The following is a 14,943-nucleotide window of genomic DNA, read 5'->3' as shown; positions in this document are numbered from 1 at the left end:
TAAGGGGTAGCTCCAAGCTAATAATTAGGTATACAAGGCTTGTGTATACATGCATACATATTCTCCATGTTAATGCCTTTAGCGCAATAATCAGTATGCCTAGCATAGTTCATTTTCTATCAATATTATTAGCATATTGTTAGTATGTTTATCCAGAAGCATGTTTGTTTTTTCATTGGACTGACATGTTATTTCTCTTACTTTAAAAAAAAAGTTGAATCTGTCATGCCAATGTTACATTTTACCATATTCTGCCTTGCATGCAGCTGTTGTCGTGGCAATGCATGCTCATATGTACTTGCTTGCATACTAAAAAATAAAGATTGACAAAAGAAAAAATACATCTTTGCCTGTGTCGCCAAAAATCCTTTTACCAGCCCTGACCGAAAGCAAGGATTTGTGCTGGATGTAATCAATATATCTCCCCAAATTGCAACGTTCCTATTTTTGTAATGCAGAAGATTAGCACCAGGTAAATGTGTAATTTGAAAACAGATATTTTTAGGCCTTGGGTGGAGCACTTGAAGAGTAGGAAAGGCCAGTGCTCCACTCCACATTTTGGAGATTGCCAATAGACTGCAGGTGAGGAGTCCTGTTTCAGTGTGACTGATTTACCTCACCTGCAAAAGATAATTAATTGCAGGTGCTGTTAAGTACTTCCCTGCCAAGAAGTAGAGTTGACTTCCTGTTTTGCTTCCTGTGCGGTTTAGGAAAAAGCAGTTAAAAGATACTGAAACAGAAAGGTGGATATTTATGTTTGGAAATGGACAAACCATCCAACCCTGTCAGTTTACAATATTGTTAAAGGGACACTTTAGGCGCCCAGACCACTTCATCTCATTGATAAAGTGTGTCCCTGCCCTCCATAGCACTCGTAGTCCTTAACCCCTTTAGGACCGATGATGGTTCAGGACCGTCATCTGAAATATCCCCTTGGACCGATGACGGTCCTAAACCGTCATAACGGAAATATTTACTTACCTGATCGGCGTTGCTCCCAGTCTGACAGAGCGGTCACATGGCCACAATAGGCGTCCGTGAATCTGTCTGCAGAAGGACTGCCTGTGCTGACAGGCAGTCCCCCTGCTGGTGAAAAAAATATAAAAAAAAAAGTTATAAAAAAAAAAAATATATATATATATATATATATATATAATGTCAAACTAAGTGTACTTTTATATTTATGTCCTTAATAGACATAGGTTGATGTCCTTAATAGAAACACCATTGGTCTCAAATTGACGCATGTAATCGATGCCGAACAACTAATTTTCTTGGACCTTAAAATCAAGATCTCACTCGATGGAACAATCGAAACTGAATTATACCGGAAGGCCACTGCAACAAACAGCCTACTGCACTGGTCCAGCCATCATCCAACTAAACTCAAGTCTGGTATCCCGTATGGCCAATACCTACGAGCTAGACGTAATTGTTCCAACGACGGGATATTCCAACAGGAAGCCAAGAAGCTACGTACAATGTTCAAACAAAAAGGCTACCCAAATAAAGTTCTTAAAAGAGCATACCAACAGGCATCCACAATTGACAGAAGTTTGAGCCTCAGGAATCAGAGACCTAAAACTGATCCTAAGTTCATCCGCTGCATTGGAACTTTTGATCAACATTGGGAATCAGTTTTGGAAATTGTCACACAACTGTCCCATCTTACAGTACGACAAAGACCTCAAAGATAATATTAGTGACTTTCCTACAGTTACCGCACGTAGAGCTCGAAATCTCAGGGACTATTTGGTCCATAGTCATATTGAACCAAACACCTACAATCCAACATGGCTCATACCAACCGCTGGGACGTACCAATGCGGCCACTGTAAGGCCTGTAAATATGTAAAACCTTCTAAAACGGTTCAGAGCACAGTAACATCAAAGGTATATAAGGTGAAAGAATTCATAAATTGCAGTTCTACAAAAGTTATTTATTTAATAACATGCAGTTGCAAGACCCAATACATTGGGAAAACATACCAGCAATTTAAGCGAAGGATCCTTCAACATATTGGTTCAATTGCCAACCTAAAAATTTCCACCCCAGTTGGCAATCACGTGAGACTACACCACAGCGGCGATCCTTGTCACCTTACCTTCCAAGCAATTGAGAGACTTTCCATGAACTCTAGGAAAGGCAATTATAACAAGATCCTACTAATGAAGGAATCAAGATGGATCTACTACTTTAAAACTCTGACTCCTAATGGCCTCAATGAGGAGTTTAACTTTACCCCGTTTATTCATAAATAAACGTTAACATATATTCCTCCTGAGGTACACCCTTGTTTCAATCCTAGGTTGGGCTCATCTTTGTTCAAGCACCCTATATCTATATTAGGGTCATCTTTTTACTGGAATCTGCGCCCATTTATTTATTCATCTATTATCTCAGCCAGGGCACTAATAGCAAGCCCTTCCATGCTCCTCTCACTAAATGGATATTTTCCTGGCATCCAATATTTTACTCCTAATGATGCTAGCTCAACATTAACCACTTTCCACCTGAGGTCTCATTTATAGCAGCATCTATTTTTCTTAGTGGTATATATTTTTTGGTTGTATTTTCTTTTTCCTTCTAATGTCTAGTTATCCAGGATAGCTGGTTTAATATTTATTTATAGTCATTTACAATTTATTTTTCCCCCTCATCCTGACCCATTTTGAAAACTTTCTATTAGCTACCTTCTCGGTAGATATACTTTTCGTCAGTGTCTCTCTTTTACTCGGGAACTGAAGGGTTAATTTCTTTCCCCTCTTCCATACGTCACGCACGTGGTCCGTCCCACGTCCGTGACGTCAGACCAATTCACCAATCACATACATTCTTTTACCGACCAATCACGTTGCATCTTCTCCCTTTTTAAACTGAGTGTTTCACACCGACCGGTTCCCTTCTGACGAGCCAGGTCGGGTGAAACGCGCGCGTCAAGGGAACTACCTTGCGGCTCATCGTACCAATACCTGTTCTCCATATTTGCACTCTTCCTCTCTTGTATATCTATTCAGGGGGTTGGATTTAGGTGCCCTTGAAGGCACGGGGGGACTTTTTACGGACTACTTAGTAGCCTTGGCTCTTTATCATATTTCTCTCCATCTACCTCTATTTCTCCCCTGCCTCTCTACGAGTATCTTTTTAAGTGTGGATCCCCTTTCATCCTGTGTTACCAACAATAACTCTCCTATTCCTAATACCCTGCCATCTGATAGCAGACAGGACTACAGCTAGCATTTAGTGTTAAACTGTCTCTATGCATATGAAATGGGGAATTGTTTCAACTCTATAGTACTCATAGTGCCTATAGGTTACTGAGACTAACGGCTAGCTCATATATACGGGCGTATGATAGATCAACATCTTTCAACGAATTTCCATATCAGGAAAATCGTTAAAGGTTTTTTCTGTCTGCATTACTGCGCTTCAACAGCAATTGCTCCAGCGCTTACATCTAGTTACCTAGCACTTTGACTACAGATTCAACTCTCCTTAATCATTAAGAGACTACTATATTGACCAGAATTCTCCCTATTATATGGGGTTACGTGACATGTGTACCCTGCAGCTACAGTGATCTACTACTAGTCTGTTTCTATCAAGTACAGACAGGATTACTTTTAACATGCATTGATACACTGTCCCTACGAACATTAGGACGTATGTTACATTGTTGACGAACTATTATATCCACAAATATAAGTTAAATGATTTAGCCAGCTACTTGCAGTGCTGGCTATCCTCATTTATACTCATTTCTTTTTACGAGCAGACTGTGCGCAACACTGGCAACTTTTTCCGATACATTGTTACATGTTATTATACATGCCAATCTTCTGAGCCTGTTGAGCACAAACTCGGCATTATACAATTTTTTCTATTCATTCAAGGCAACCCTTCCTACGACACATACACAGGCTCTGCTAGCCCTCCACACTCTTTTTAGCATCTTACCTATTTCCACTCTCAATATTTATTAATATATTGCAACACAGACGTGTGTTCTACGTATATCTATTTGAGTGCATTTTTGGAACTTCTTGAATTTAGAGTTATCAAGTCCTTTTCTTTTACTCATTATTACCTCTATTTTTATTTTTTTATTTTTTATTTTTATCACTTTAGGTTTCTCACTTTATTGATTAGTGTGGGACACTCCGGGTGATTGCCAAGTCAATAGGCAATTTTTAACATATATTTTTCTCCTAATAAATTCTTTATTATTTTTCATGTTTTGATTAATTCTTCTTGAATTGGTTTTCCCAGTATATTTTGGTATTTTAAATCCATAATACCTCTTTATACGCTCCCAGTACCCCCTTTATTAGTATACTACCTACTCCTCCTGTTTGCTTACTTTTATATATACATATATTAATATAAAAATACACTTAGAATTAAATTACACACATATATATATATTGTATATATTATTATAAAATATAAATGATAAGTAAATAAAAAGAAATAAACAAAATGTAAATTAAAAAATTATATATAATTTTATTCTAATTGTGTGTGTGTATATATATATAGTAATATCAAAATGTTAAACTTCAATGTTGAAAGATGTTATTTGTTTTTTTAAAAACACCTAATCTAGGCAAACATTATTGGGGCTTAGTTACATTATATGATCATACATTGCATAAGCCTGCCACAACGTCAATGTACCCCATCTTTGGCAGGTCCTACTCTAACAGCCTAATGTCTGCTCTTATGAGATTAACCCACTTACTTGGGGAAAAAGTCAATCTGGGGCTCTCTGCAGTACAAGGCTAAATAGGGCCCTGGGATGAGGCACCTGTGACAGGGAGGGGTGCAAAACCAAGGAGTTGGCTAGACTCCCATATATATATAAATCTCTATATCCAAAATTACATAAATAATTTCATAAATATACACGCAGACTTTAAATATATATATATATATATATATATATATATTTAAATTCTATGTGCATATTTATGTAATATTTTTACATAATTAAGTAATTGTATTGATTGCAATTTGAGGGACCTGCCTGACAACCCAGGCCGAAAGTCCAGAGAATTTAATTTGCTAGTCCTGTATTTAACCCTGTGACTTTCCATGACATCCTAAAACCAGTACATGGGAGGTACTGTTTTACTCGGGAGACTTCACTGAACACAAACATTAGTCTTTCAAAACAGTAAAACATATCACAGCGATTATATTGTCAGTGAAAGTGACGTTTTTTGCATTTTTCACACACAAACGGCACTTTCACTGATGATATAATTGTTGTGACATGTTTTGAAACACTAATATTTGTGTTTAGTAAAGTCTCCTGAGTATAACCGTACCCCACATGTAGAGGTTTTAGAGTGTTTTTGAAAGTTACAGGGACAAATATAAGGCTTGGTTTTTCTTTTTTTACATTGAAATTTGCCAGATTGGTTATGTTGCCTTTGAGAGCGCATGGTAGCCCAGGAATGAGAATTACCCACATGATGGCATACCATTTGCAAAAGAAGACAACCCAAGGTATTGCAAATGGGGTCTTTTTAGTAGCCACTTTGTCACAAACACAGGCCAAAATTAGCATTCATAATTGTTTTTTACATTTTTAACACACAAACAAATATAAATGTTTGTGACTAAGTGGCTACTAAAAAAGACTGGACATACCCCATATTGAATACCCTGGAATGTCTACTTTAACAAAATATGTATATTCGGGGTGTGATTCAGAGATTTGTGACAGATAACAGTGTTGCAATGTCACTCTTAATAAATTTTAAAAATATATATTTTTGAAACTCCAATTTCCTACTTGTACTTATGCCCAGTAACTTGCAAAAAAAACTGCAAAAAAGCAAGTAAACACTGGGTGTTTTTAAACCCAGGTCAAGACTTTGAATCTATTTAGCAGTTTTTTTCATTAGCTTTTGTAGATAAGTAAAAGATCTTTCTAGTAAAAGTAAAAAAACATGTTTTTTTCAATTTTCTAACCATATTTTAGTACTTTTTAAAAGTAAATTATATGACATTATACAAATAACGGTATGTAAAGAAAGCCATTCTTGTTCTAAATATATATATATATATATATAATTTGTATGGGAACAGTAAATGAGAGAGAGGAAAATTACAGCTAAACACAAACACCACAAAAGTGTTCAAACAGCCCTGGTCCTAAACGTACAACATGGCTAAAACAGTCCAGTCCTTAAGGGGTTAATCATTGCAGGTTTTGGAAGACAGCAATGTTTACATTGCAGTACCAAGACAGCCCTATTGGCTGTCCACCAGACAGTCACTAAAGGCACTTCCTCGAGTTTACCAGACTCCAAGTCGCCTAAACGATGCTGGACTTCCTCAAGCTCTGCATGAGGACATCCAGGGTCAGTTATATCTTTATAGGAAAACATATTGAGTCAACGCTTTTCTATAGGGAGTGACTAATGCACTTGCAGGGCTCGCCGAACATGTGCATTAGGTTGGATGAAGTCAGAGGAGGCAGAGTGCGACCCAGCTACTATAAATAATAAAACTACCCAAATACAACAAATTTGTATTCCTAACACTATAGGATCCCTTTAAGTCAGTGCTCAGAAGAGCAAGGATTTTGTTTTGCGTTATTTTGTTTTACTTTGCTGTACCCTGTTACATTTTGGAGCCACAATAAAAAGATCAAGTAATTTTACCTTATCCAGCATGTGAAGTGTCTCTGAAACGTGAAAAGATTCTGTATAAAACACACTGTGAAAGAAACAGAGATACATGCATTCACAGACACACACATTCACATACAAATACACATTGCCAGACAAACACAAACATTCACATATATAGACTGCTAGGCACATTTATTCCTAGACATATATTGCCATAAAGTTTAAAATATACGGAAACTTGGTTTCTAGCACTTATACTTAAAACGGGTGGGTCGCTAAAACAACCAAACTCCCTCACTGAGTCTCTCCGTTCTTGTCCAGCAGAAAGTATGTAAAATACAAAGTGGGTGCAGCGCCTTGATATATTTCTTGAGGTAGGTACATTCTCAGAGGTAGTAGAATATGTGGAAACAGAAGAATGCAACAAAATGTAGTGTAACATGTTTCACATAAAATTATACTATAAGAAGTGAAATTGCACTTACAGATTTTAGAGCTATGTTAGCTCTATCTTGACTTGCTTTGGCGGTACAATTCCTGGCTAGGGATATTCACTGTCTTTATTAAATTGCTCCGGTGCCAAGAACCTCCAACCAGGATAATATCCACCCCACCTCTGGGGTCTCACAGGCTTGTAGGTGAATTAGTAGTATATAAAAAAAAAAAACAGAAATAAGAAATATACAGTGCTCACTGATGTTGCTGTACACAGATTAAAAAAAGAGGTACTCAGAAGTTAAGAGCAAAAATTAGGTTCTGCTCAATCCACAGTGAACGCTCTGGACACATTGTTGATCAGGGATTTAAATTCTGAGCACTGAATATACTTAATATTTGTTTTCCATCTGCAATGCTCTTCATATCACATATACAGCACCTGGTGGAGTTGTACCCACTGTATGAGGGTTTTACATGCCACCATCAAAAGTCCAAGACAGTGGATCCGTCCCAGTAAGGGCTCCTGTCCTTCCATCCCAGGTTTGTTTCATGGTACATGGTGTATGGGAATATCAGACAGTGCAAGCCCCTCGTTAATGAGCTCACTACACTCAGCCTCTGTAAGATGGCTTCAGTAACACTCTGAACATTAGCAGCCAGTGACCACTGCAACCTGCCAGTCTGAATACCCATAAGGGTGATGCACCCCATTTTGGGTGGGATGACAATACTTGGAGACTGATTGGATTTAAAAAGGAAAAATAAGAGTAAATGAATAACTGATTAAAAAAAGTATCATATATCAGGTAGAAAGGTTATTTTTCCCTTTGTGACAAAAATAGAGGTATGTTTGCAATTTGAGTGCACCTCATTTCCTGTTTAAAACAAAGACATGCATGAAACTTGTGCAGCTTTGGATTCCTTATCTAAGCAGGCAATAAGCTTAAAAACGTATTGGTTACAGAACCTCAGATTGTTCCATACGCGACGGAAACTGAGTATGGCTGCAGGAGGTAAAAATGTATTATTTCTTTGCTGCTGATAATACTTTCAAAGCGTTAACTATGCTTTTAAATTCCAAAACTTTACAAAAAATATTGCATTTTAACCGAGATTCACTTTATTATCTGCAGGCCTTACGTTTTCAGTAACAAACTGTTTGTTTTGCTTGTTTGATAAGAAAGTTAAATATGTTTTAAATGTAAATATTCTATAATTCACATGGATACCTTACTTATATAACACTAATATATCAAGATTTGTGACATGACACTGAAAATATATATCTGCAAAATACATTATCCATGCAATATTGAGAAATCTTTTGCAGTTTATATAACTAACCGTGCAACAGGCACAGTGTAATGCCTGTATTGTTACTATAAGACAGCCTATAAAGCAATCATTCATGACCACAATTTTGCCAGTGTTAAAATGATCTGTGACTGACACTTACAGGAATAGTCACTTTTGTCAGAATTATCAAGAATTAAAATTGAATTAAAGATGAATTCAACGTGAACTTCAAATTTAAAGGCCAAAAAATGTCAAACTGGAAGCATCATTTTCATTCGGCTCTTTTGCCATACGTTGGAAATTCACTTTGAGTTCACTCTGAATTTCCAACAATTCTCGCTTTAGTGAATCACCCTGGTAAGCTTGTCATGATTAAATAATTTTTCGTCAGTGTATTCTTATTTTGGACATTTGAGGAATTTGTCACTCAACTCTCTATCAGCTAACATTTTGAGCGTAGGCAGTAATCTCAACACAAAATTGCTGTCTAGCAAACAAGTCCCTACGCCCTTAAGTACTGAACTGCAACAAGAATGCTACAGAGGCTAATGATTAATAGTATTATTTTTGTCCAGATTCAAATTATGTATTTGTCATAAATCTGTGTTCAACTGTAAAATTACCTCAGTGACAACTTTATGAAGTAAAAAATAAATAAAGGTAAAATACAGTTTGAAAACCTTCTTCAATTACTGGTTCTGTGGAAGGTAGTAACCATATAGTAAAAAGTTTAGTGATTTGTTTGTTTTGTTCTTACTATTGGGAACCCACAAAAATGACATGGATACTCCTTTTTGGATCCAGTGCCAGGGGTATGAACCAGTAAACTGGAACAAAAGCTGGAGGAACTTAAATTCCAGCTGGTGTTTAAATTTATATATGTATAATAATAATTATTATTTTTTTTAAAAAATTCTTATAAACATCATTTAATAGTACACTGGCTGTATGTTTCAAATACATGTTAAACATGTTTGATGGTCTTCTGAACGAACATAATTTAATAAAATATTATCACTTGTGCTTGAGTTTAAAAACAGAAATCCTCTGCTGTGGCACAGCAAATTAAATATAGCATGAACAATAACATAATTGCATCAAAAAGGTTGTACATCGATATGTGCATTTTCTTGATAGTTAGAGATTAGAGTTAAAACGAAAAAATAGCCCTATAATAGTTATAAGTGGTTTATAGTCTCTAGTCTTTATAAATGCAAACTTCAAGCATTACATTTTAAATGTAATAAGTATTTAATACTAATACTGTATATATTCTTAAGCAATATATATATATATATATATATATAAAAAAACCAAATAATCTTGCACTCCACCTGATCCGTAGTCCAATGCCCGGTGCTTGTCAGCCAAAATTCAACGAACAATTCAAAGATAGCACTCCAGGGACTTAATAAAATGTAACTTTTATTTTTCTCACTAAAACATCAAAGGTGTCAACGTTTCAGCTTGATCCCCTGACGAAAGCTTGAGGGGATCAAGCTGAAACGTTGACACCTTTGATGTTTTAGTGAGAAAAATAAAAGTTACATTTTATTAAGTCCCTGGAGTGCTATCTTTGAATTGTTCGTTATATATATATATATATATATATATATATATATATATATATATATATATATATATATATATATATGAGAGAGAGAGAGAGATTGTAGCTGTATTAGTCCAGTGATGTAGATGTAAAAAACAGATAACATTTGTATCTTGTAATACCTTTTTTATTGGACTAACAGAATTTTTTAATGACAAGCTTTCGGGATAACCTCCCTTTCTCAAGTCTGAAGCATTTCTGAGCAAAACGACACATAGAATTCAAAGTTGAGTTGTGATACAGGGGTTAAAGCGACATGAGTGTAGATAAGACACAGGTTTGTTAGAAAATAGACACCATTAAGATACAAATGTTATCTGTTTTTTACATATACATACATACATACATACATAATATATATATATATATATATATATATATATATAATGTTAATCAGCTAAAGACAGGAAATCTAAGTGTTATAAAACATAACAAAAAAACTTTTGATATATTGTGACAATTTTAATATTCTTAATTAGGATAATAAACTGGGATGTTGTATTCACTCTGTCCCAGGAGTAACTTCCCACAACAAATTGTTTATTTAATAGGTGCGTCCTTCTTTAGGGCAACTAAGACCCATAGACTCTTATATTATCTTTCTCATTAAAGAATGAAGAATCAGAAAAGTGATTTCATCTTAATTTATAATCTGTAATTATTGGGTATGTAACATACAGTGTTAGGTACCTTTAAATTAAATAGTAAAGTTTGTTAATTATATAGTTTCATTTTACAGACTTTATGCATATACAGGTGACAACTTATTTGTCATTGACCATTTTTCTAATAGGTAAATGAGGAGGAGATTTTAACCTACTGTTAAGGAGTTCAAGTAATGACAAATACATACACACAAAAAATAAAGTCAAACAGAATCCCTGCTGAAGTATTTATTTTTCCTTCAAAATGTAAAACTCATTTACAGAAAGGTACGTAAATGTATGCATCAAGAACAAATGTCGCATGATTCAGAATGCTAACTAGATGTTACATCCAATACTCTTATCCATACTTTATGATTGACCTGGGCATTTTGACCCCAGTGAAAGCAAATCCATCTACATATTACAATAGATAGGGCATACTTTATTTTTGAGGAAGGCTTAGTAGTGCCATTTGTCAGCAGTGTACTACATCAGAACCTTTCACCAGTTGCATATGGCTGAAAGGCATGATGGGAACATTGAGACGATCCCCACCCTTAACTGTTATTTGCCCCCTCCCACCGTCCAAAAGACGTGGGTAGGACAGATGGGCAGAGTGACAGTCCATGTTCTCTGAGTAATAGTTATTTAATCTAAAAAGACAAAACCATGAAAAGGGTTGAGAATCAACGTGCAGCTATTGTGTAAAAAAAAAAAAAATATAAAAACACAACAATAAACCTTTCCCTTTTTAACATGTTAAATCTGAATGGTAAAATTAAGGCTAAAACAGCTGATTTGGAAAACTCCAACCCAGCTTTTGTTACAGCTAGACTGTTTTAGCCTCAATTTTGCTATTCCGATTTGATTCAATAAAAATGAATGTTTAGTGAATAACCTTTATAATTCAGCACAATAGAGTTTACTCATTAAATACCAAACGGTTGAAACCAAATTGCAAAGTATAGGTTAAAATAGCCAAGTTGTGACTAATGATGGGTTGAAGTATTTTTCTAGAACACTTTTTTTGCAAAGTGCTTAATTGTAGTTTTTATAAAATGAAATAATTTTTATGGACATCTGTGCCTTTAGATGGAAAAAGCTTCTGGAGCAAGCTGGATCTTTTCTTTTGCATTGGCATAAATATAAACCATAGGCTATCTAGTAATTTACAAATAAGTTTCTATTTTTAAAAAGGTGGCTATTTCTAAAAAGTCACGTCCACCACACCATTACCACAACACATTGTCAAGTAGTGAAAATTAAATATTTTACCGTAGGCCTCTTCTTTAAATGGGTCACCTTGACTTTACTGTAAAAAATAAATTTGTGTTTTCTAAAATTTGGTTTTGCTTTTTACAAAACCTCTTTTTGACACACTTTTAAGTTTTATGTGTTGAGTTAACATTTCTATAAAAAGCACTGTATAGAAAAAAAGGCAGTGTGTTATAAACATTCATGTTTATTTTTGTAATATAAACCACTAAAACAGTGGTTGTGGTATCCTTACAATGGGTTTGCAACATGCAGACCAAAATAGGCAAGTTGTCAAAGTTTTCCTATTCAGATATTTTTTTCAGATATATTTTATGATTCTTTTGCAATTCCATTGTCAGTTTGCCACAACACACTTGGTCATTCAATAAAGTAAGAATTGCACAGGAATAAAAAATTGATTAAAAGTGATTTGTCAAACTTTAGGCCAAGAGAGCCTAATTAGAAAATCTTTTAGAGTTCATTTTGGTTTTTGTTTGCCTATTTTAGCCTTAAAAGAACACTATAGGGTCAGGAACACAAACTTGTATTCTTGACCCTCTAGTGTTAAAGTCACCATTGAGGTGGCTTGCCCCTTTTCACTTAGCCCAAAGGTGATAAAACTTACCTTATTTCTAGCGCTAGCACTTGCTCCGCCTCCTTGCTGACATAATCAGAATTTATGATTTCAGCCAATCCTTTTCTCTGAAAAGGCAGTGTTTACATGAAAATGCCTGAAGGGGATTATTATACTCACCAGAACAACTACATTAAAATTTGAAATTCACAACAATTGTCACTCTAGTGAAAAATCTTGACTGTTAAAATTAATAAAAAAAAAACCAAAAAAAAAAAACTGAGTGGCAATTTAAAAATAATAGTTGTTTTTTTCCTCCAAATGGCAAGAAATTATTCTAAATGTCTCTAATAAGGACAAATCTATTTGGCCAACCAAATCAAGTTAAGTCATTACGTTTTGAAAAGAAGTTGATTCTGTGTTACATGAAGTGTATATATATATTTTAAAAAGAGAGAAAATACCATCCCTACCTTTAGTATATGACAGGATCCTTCAGCCATATGCATGTACCTTGGGCCAAACAGTGCTTGGAAACCTCTATAAACACTGTCATCTTCCCTGTTTCAATCCCTGCACAGTGCAGTGACATCATTAGACCAACTAACCTTCAATTTCAAACACTATCTGACCACATGTGTATATTTATGGCTAAATGATAATGTCTTTTACTAAATGCAGGAAGGATATTTCACTATATATATATATATTACATATACTTCATTTTAAAAAAAATATCTTTTTCCTTTCAAAACTTGATTAAAGGTTTATTATATTAAATAAATAGTGTTGAGGTGACAGTTCTCCTTTAAACTATAATTTCATGATTACTGTTGCATATGACTTAGCAATGTGTCTAGTATAATTCTAGAATCTTGATGACCATAAATGGATAGATTTTGAGAACACACCACTAATGTCAAGCAATGTAAGATGGAAACTCTTCCTTTATGGCTTATTGGTTTGTCCAGAGGTATTGCCTGGTGCAGGGCTATTTAGGTGACTTTATCACTTACTGATATGTGAATCTGTAAGCTAGAACAAGACTAAAGTATTTTATTTTCACAGATTTATTTCTAAACAAATTTATAGGCAGATTATTGAGTATTACAGAGTATTATTGCTACAAAGAACTGTTCAATACTCATACACATAAAAACATCTGAAGAGCAAAATGGAGCAGCTAAACAATTGGAAGGTTTGATTTATAGCTAGCTATAATTACTACATTTAATTATATGATACACAATCATTCGAACATAAATTATGTTTACTGCTATGACCTGGTTTTCAGTGTCGAGTTCAGGTGTTTGATAGTAGTTCATATGTTAATACATATCATAGTAACTCAAGGTGGCTTAAACCCTAAACCTGTAAGTATGGGTAATTAAAAAGGTAACTACAAATTCTAGGTAAAATACCTAATCTAGTCTACTCTTAAAAGTCCATTATTTTTTTTGTCAATTCTCCGCAGTTCTTGATTTTAGGGATTAAATAGATCATTTTCAAGTACTTTTCAGTCCTGACCTATTTTTTGTTACATTTGTCAGTCAATTGAATTAAATGTATAAAATAATGCAAGGATTATTAAAGGATTAGCACTCTTTGCAAAGCAAGGGTTTAGCACATTCGTTCAATGGTTTTTTTCTCACATAAATAATTGTCCATTCACACATTACCTTTCATGTGCCTTCATGCAAGCGAAAGATAATTGTAAATACTTTTTTCACACTGGCAGCACCAGTCCTTTCTATCAAGTGGACAGCAATGGCTGCTCAGTTGTTAAGTTTAATATTTTGCATACATGAGCCCTCCCTTATAGTAATATGAGGGTTTTATTGACTCCGTTTTTTTTACATTTTTTACATTTTATTTTATTGTATTACATTTTTTTTAACGTGGTGGGTGGTTAGCCACCACATAATAAACTCTGGTCTTGCCTGGTGGGTGGCTAGTCACCACATAATAAACTCTGGCCCCGCCGAGGATTTGTAAAAATAATTTGCCCGCTGTGCTTTCCTATGGGGAAGCTGAAACATTTCCCACAATGCTTTGCCAGCTGGGGAGGGATCTACCATGTGCCCATCCTTGCAGACCTGCATTTGTGAGCAGGGTTTGTGTTTGAATGTAAGCCGATCAGGTAATCATTTCGAATCCCAAACTCTAAGTCAAAATGTAGCGAATTTTTTAAAGCCAACGAAACACACAATGGACGACCATGTTTGTTTTGATTTGTCCCAAGGTTCCAAAGAAAGACATTATCAATGGGGAAAAAAAAGATGATTAGTGGCTAGGGGACAGTCAATACATTTTGGTTTTAGTCACAAATCAAGTAAGAAGTGACCAATAGAGGGGGAAAAAGGCGGATCAGTATAAGCAATCTATATATATATATATATATATATATATATATATGTTATAAATGTAATAAAATAAATATAGATTTTTTTCCTGCTCCTCTTATTTTTTTTTAT

This window comes from Pelobates fuscus, chromosome 1 (genome assembly GCF_036172605.1).
Source record: "Pelobates fuscus isolate aPelFus1 chromosome 1, aPelFus1.pri, whole genome shotgun sequence".
Taxonomy (NCBI): domain Eukaryota; kingdom Metazoa; phylum Chordata; class Amphibia; order Anura; family Pelobatidae; genus Pelobates; species Pelobates fuscus.
The sequence above is the reverse complement of the archived record's forward strand: the minus strand, read 5'-3'. Positions refer to the sequence as shown.